The following is a 7,152-nucleotide window of genomic DNA, read 5'->3' as shown; positions in this document are numbered from 1 at the left end:
CACGGTTTCTCCTCCCTCCTCTCTGGTGAGCTCCTCCTCCCTCCCCTCCTCCCATTCCCTCATGGTTTCTCCTTCCTCCTCTCCGATGCTTCGGTGAAGTCCTCTCCGGCGACCTCCTCCTCCTCTCCGGTGATGTAGGCGAGCGCCTCTCTGGTGACCTCCACCTCCTCCTCTCCGGCGAACTACTCTCCGGCAAAAGAACACGACAAAAGAACGTACAAGATCCAAAAAACAGGAACCAAATTTGAAATAATATCGTGCCAAAAAATGAGCAAAAAAACTAGCAAAAAATGGGCAAAAAAATCACGATCCAGATCCAAATTCAAAATTCAAAAATAGCAATGGCGCACGGTGGGGGTTAGACGGTGCGCCACTACTATTTTTCCGCCTTCAAAATTCAAAAATACTAATGGCGCACTGTGGCCTATACTAATGGCGCACCAGTGGCCTATGCTAATGGCGCACTGTGGCCTATACTAATGGCGCACCAGTGGTGCGCCATTAGTATACCAGATACTAATGGCGCATCAGTTGTGCGCCATTAGTATACCAGATACTAATGGCGCATCAGTTGTGCGCCATTAGTAAAAATTACTAATGGCGTGCTAGTAATGGCGCACCAGTGATGCGCCATTAGTAGGCAAAACTGGTGCGCCATTAGTAGGCCTTTTCCTAGTAGTGACTTGTCCTACTGTTGAGAGCTAAGTGTGTGAACACGATTTGGTAAAGGTAGCGGTGAGAGGCCATGTACGAGTACATGGTGGGTTGTCTCAATAAAATCGTCCTCAGGAACTGAGTTCTGTATTTGTGATACAAGACAATTACTACCACACATTGGGCTCCAGGCACTCCAAGCTCTCTCGACTTATTAATCAACCTGATCTCTGGCTAGGAGTTGCAACTAGTTTCTGGTGTTTGTAGGTAGTGCTAGTAGTCTACCAAGTGGCAACCGGTACAGGTGGGCTTGGGACAACCTAGGTGCAGTGGCACGGTGTACCAAGCGTTGCCTATTTGGTGGGCTTGGGAACCCTACTCACATTGTTTGGGGTCGTGAGTGACATCCCGGCCGGATCTCCTTGCGGATGGAACCCAAATAGGCGATAAACCTGGACCAGAGTCTTGCGTGGTTAGTCAGGTCGTGGCCAACACCCTTGCCAGGCTTCCGCTCGAAGGTTGCCGAGATACATGACGTGTACATGGAGGTAAATGGCGAGAGCATGTGTGAAGAAGTACACCCCTGCAGGGTTAACATGATCTATTTGAATAGACGTGTCCGATGTAAAGGGCTACTGGGTTGCCTATACAGTTCATAGACAAGTTAAAGTGGATACTCTAAAATGTGCAAGATAAGCCTGAGTGCTATGGATGGCCTTCTCATAGGGAGACATGAGCGGATCCATAGCCGTCTATTGATATGGGAATATGTGGACTCGTGTGCGCCACCTCAAAAGAGTTACCAGCAGTTGTAGTACAGGATAGCCACTGAGTCAAAGCTGGCTTGCTGCAGTCAAACTCAACCACCCTTATGTTGATACTGATGTATATGTAGCTAGATCTGATGTAAGTCTTGCTGGGTACATTTGTACTCACGTTTGCTTAATTTATGTTTTTGCAGAGAGACTTTAGTCTCACTAGTAGTTCCGCGTGGACTTCGACGTTTAGCTTGTTACCTCAGCTACGATCTTGTACCCTTGGGAGGGTCTTGTAGATAGTCAGGCTTCATAGCCTTTTCATTTGTAGTTGTCTGTACTCAGACATATTATGCTTCTGTTCCTTGTATGCTCTGTATGCTGGGTCATCAGATCCATGTTTGTAATATCTGGCTCCTCGAAGCCTATTGAATAAATACTTTGAGTCATAGAATTTTGTTGTGATGCCATGTTGTATTTGCACATATCGAGCATATTGTGTGTATGTTATTGAAATGCTTGGTATGTGTGGGATCCCACAACCTAGTTGTTTATTCTTGGTAGCCTCTCTTATGGGGAAATGACTCCTAGTGCTTCCACTGAGCCATGGTAGCTTGCTACTGCTCCGGAACACTTAGACTGGCCGGCATGAGTCCATCTTCGTTCATGTGTCTATCCATTTGGGGAAATGTCACGCGTTGTTCCTTTATGACCATGTAGCTTGCTACGACTTGAGTTCATACGTTGATGATTGACATGTTCATTGCAGGGTCATGTATGACTGTCCCTGTAAGTTAGCGCCACCTTGGGTTTATGACTAGTCATGTCGGCACGGGTTCTTTGTCATATGGATGCTAGTGACACTATCATATACGTGAGCCAAAAGGCGCAAATGGTCCCGGGCCAGGTAAGGTGGCACCCGTGGGAATACCATGCATGAGGCTGCAAAGCGATATGATGTCTTACATGCTAGATCGGTGTGACTTAGGATTGAGGTCCTGACAATCGATGGATCACGGGAAGCACCAAGTTTAAAAGGAAAAAGGCGATACACTCACAACACGCCTGTGCGGTCACATTGCTCCCCTCACACGGTCGGTCCTGCACACGGCTCACCCAAACGGAACACGCTTCGGCTTCCCTCTTCACTGACACGTGAGACCGCATTTGGAGAAACCGACAATGCACCAAACTCCCCCGCCCCAAAAATTCCCCCCAAATCCCAAATTCAACTGCCCTTCGGCCAACTAGCCAATAATATTCCCCAAAGCCCCCTCCCCCGCCCCCTCCACTCCATTCGCTCGGCCAAAGCCACCCTCCCCGCCGTGCCGATACGTCAGTGTCGTGGTTCGCTAAGGGGACGCACGACAATCCTCTCTCTCCCACAGTACTCTCTCATAGAATGTCATCCTCCATGGGCGCCGCCACCGCTGGCGACGTTCTTGTGGAGACGCACGACAGTCAGCTTCTCCTATGGTACGAGCATTCTAGACTGAGGCCCTGTGCATGTCGGAGTAGCGCTGAATGTTAGCTGATAGACGCTGTTTATCTCATTGCTTGCCGAAATAGTTTACCGTTAATATGATCTGCTTAAGAAGCTTCCTTGCCTCTATTCCGCACTCAATCTGCTTTGCTAAGATGCCATGCCACGCCTGATTAGTTGCTAAAATATCCGGTCATATGTTAGGACAATTTATGTATTGTGAAGTAGATTGCCATACTCTAGTAGCCAATCAGTTAGGTGAAATAGCTCGACACCGTTTTATACTCAACCTTTGTTGTTGAGATGGCCTTCGATGGCTGTGTGCTCGGCCTTATTGATTGCTGAAATAGCCTGCCATAATTTAGTGCTCAATTCGTTTGCTGAATTTTCTTTACATATAATTCGTTACTTAGATCTGCTTGTCCAAATATCTTGCCATAGCTTTAGACATCGACCTAGGTATTTTTTATGGACTTTATAAGAAAACATATATTCTTTTCATGTAATATTTAATACAAGAACTAATTTGTATGTCTAAAGAATGGACATGACTTGGATAACTTCTGCTCGAAGATTCTCCCTGTATATGCCAAGGGGGTTGAAAACATCATGACCTTTATTAGAGCTGAGTACGATGGTCCGAAGTCAAATGTGCTCTGCCCATGTAGCAGTTGTATGAATTCAGTTTCAAGATCCTAGTCAACTAAGCAAAATCATCTACACTTGTATGGGATATCGGTCAAATATACTAGGTCAGTTCATCATGGTGAAGCTATGAACATCAATGTTACTGACGATGTGGAAGCAACAGATCACCATCTTCATCTGCCTGAAGCTCAGGAGGAAGAGGAGGAGGAGGTGGTGGAAGAGGAGACATTGGGTTTGACCAACATTGAAAGAATGCTACGAAATGCTCGCGCATTTCGTGAATTTTCACCTGCACAAGAAAAACAGTGGGCCCGCCTAGTGGAACGATGCAACGTGGCAGTCACCGCAGGAAATAAGTTGTCAGTATTCTAAGATATAGTCACCATTCTTCAGGTGAAGACATCTCAGCGTATGACCAACAAATCATTTGATGCGATGTTGGTTGCTTTCCGCAAATCTTACCCAGATGCGTCTGAGCTTCCACACACCTATGTAAAACTAAGAATTTCCTCCATGTAGTCCGAATTGGATATGATATGATCCATGTTTGTAAGAATAATTGTGTTCTGTTCCGGAAGGATTATTTCAATGTAAGTGAATGCCCAAAATGTAAATCATCAAGATGGAAAGATGGTGATGCTGTGAAGAGGATTCCTCATAATGTTCTGAGACATTTTGCAATTATACCAAGATTGCAGAGGTTGTTTCATGATGTTGAAACAAGAGAGGGTGTACTGTGGCATTCTAGGAACCAGGAGTACAGAGATCAGAATGTAATGAGTTGTCCATCTCATCATAGTGACTGGATAAGCTTCAATCAGAAACACAAAAAGTTTGCTGCTGAGCCGAGAAACATTAGACTTGGCTTAGCTATAGATGGATTAAACCCATTTGCCCACTAGAGTGCCACATATAGCATGTGGTCAGTGCTTGTTATCCCTTACAACATGCCACCAAATGTCTGCACCAAATAATCAAACTACATGATGGCCTTGCTCATCCCAGGTCCAAAAAAGTCCTGGAAAGGATTTTGATTTATTCATGGAGCCTCTTGTGGAGGAACTTGAAAAGCTATGGAGGGGTGTTCTCACTTGAAACCTATATAGCAGCCCATGAGCTGATTTATTTCTGCGCGCAAATATAATTTGGTGCATCCATGATTATCCGTCTTTGGGAACTATGTCAGGGCGAATGACACATGGTTACAATGCATGTGTTCACTGTGACAAGAATTCATTGTCATACACAATATTTAGCAAGATATGTTACATTGGACACTGCCATTTCCTTGCCAAGGACAGGTCGTGTCCTAGAAGATAGCGAAGACATGTGTTTGATGCAAAATATGAAAACCATGATGTGCCAAAGAGGCTCATTGGTGCTGAGTTGTAGGAGGAATTACAGAAGGTTAGGCATATTACACCAGGAAAGCATACTGATATTGGTAGCGGGAAAAGGAAGCATGGCAGGGCAGAAGAGAGATTATTGTTTACCCGCATCCTGATATTGGGACTGGGAGTATTGGAAAGATTTGGATCTGTGGCATAATCTTGATGTGATGCACATCGAGAAAAATACATGTGACAGCATCATAGGCACACTTCTTAATATTGAAGGCAAGATGAAAGATACCTTAAAATCTAGGATTGGTTTGACACACCTAGGTATCAAATCCGATTTGCAGGCGAAAGATGATGGTGCATCACGGGATATGGCACCAACTGTCTACGTCTTGGACAAGGTAAAAAGAAAAGAATTCTACAAGGTCATGTCACGTGTGAGATTCCCACATGGATTTGCTTCGAACCTTGTAAGGAGAGTCAGTGCAGATGGAAACAAGGTACAAGGGTTGAAAACTCATGACTGTCACGTCCTACTTCAAAGGGTTTTACCTGTTATCCTTAGAGGATTGGGCCGCCCTGACTTATACAGAGCAGTTGCAGAGTTGGGACGATTCTTTAGGGAACTCTGTAGTAGAAATATCAGGATAGATGCTTTGGAGCATCTTAGAGACAAGATACCAACTATCCTATGCGACCCTGAGAAGATATATCCTCCAGCCTTGTTTGATGTGATGTTTCAGTTGGTTGTTCATCTACCTGATGAGGCACTACTTAGAGGTCCAGTACAGTATGGCTAGATGTACCCTATTGAAAGGTGACTAGGAACTTTCAAGGGCTATGCTAGGAATAGAGCTAGACCTGAGGGTTCCATTGGAGAGGCCTACATTGCCACATAAGCATTGACATTCTGCTCAAAATACATTGAAACAACTGATCAGCTTAGCAAAAAAGTGGGTGAAGAAAATCCCGAGCTCAATGTTTTTGATTGTTCTATTCGAGTTGCAGGGAAGAGTCGACAAGATGACAAACCTAAAGATTTGGATAAAACGGTTTGGTATGTGTTGAATAACTATCCTGAGATTCTAGCTTATATCGAGTAAGTGCTAAGTACTGCAGCTTATACATCGTAATCTACTAAATTTGCAGCACATTCTTATATATTTAGGCTAGGTGGGCGCCAGCTGGCGCAGTCCAAGACAGTTTCCTCTTTCGTGATAAGGAGGCAAGGACGTATGTGGGTTCCCAAGGGATCCCCCAAAGGTTTCCATTCCGATGCAACAAGACCAAGACCACGAGCTCAGCACGACGGATGTCATCGTCAAGACCACCACTGCTTCACGACCAGAAGCTTTACAGGCGAGGACCAGCTTTCGTCAGGATAAGATGTACTATTGTCCCCCGTCAAAATTGGCCACTATGGTATCCCTTCCTTCCTAAGTTATGGGGAAGAGGACCAAGGCCACTATAAATATAGGCTAGTCTCCACCGTTGTAACGCCCCGAATCCGATGCTCCAGATGACTTCTATTTATTTTTGTTGTTGCCATGGTTTTCATAAGAAATTGTTGCATCATCATGCTTGTATTATTTATTTTTCTCACTTTGTGCATTCCATCTTCATGTATGTTGCCACATGCATTTGCATCCATCATGTTCACGATTTCTTGGTTGCTTGTGATGTTTGTTTTATTACTATTATTTGCATCATGCATTCGGCTCTATATGACTGTTGTGCTTGTTTTCTTTTACTTGTTCATGTGCATTGTGAGATTCATCTTGTTACTTTACTTGCGCTATGTATGTGTTGATATTCCTACCACTTGTTTTCCTCTCTCAACCTATCAATGCACCATCTTCTCCTCCTTCCTGCTTCTTTCTTTCATTGTTGCAAGTGACATTTTCTCCACCATAAATGTCCAATATTTTCCTATAAATATTAGACCATGTCCTAAACTTCTCTGTCGAAATTCATGATATTTTAAGTTGATTTGGTTGGGTTCAAAAATGGCTCAAGTTTGAATCTAATTCAAACTTGAATTATTTTTCTATCTCTCAAAATTGGCAAATCACTTTCATCAAATAGTACATAAATCCAGTATCCCAGGAATATTTTTACTTCCTCCTTATTCTTCTCCAGACAACCTGTTTTCCCCCTTCTTCTGTTTCTTTATTTACAAATAAACAGAGATTGGAAAGAAACGGGAGAAGGGTTTTACCTGGACTCCAGCCTTCTAGCACCGGTTCCATGGGCATCATCCTCCAGCCCACTA

This window comes from Triticum dicoccoides, chromosome 4B, assembly GCF_002162155.2.
Source record: "Triticum dicoccoides isolate Atlit2015 ecotype Zavitan chromosome 4B, WEW_v2.0, whole genome shotgun sequence".
Taxonomy (NCBI): Eukaryota; Viridiplantae; Streptophyta; class Magnoliopsida; order Poales; family Poaceae; genus Triticum; species Triticum dicoccoides.
Note: the sequence above shows the minus strand (reverse complement) of the source record.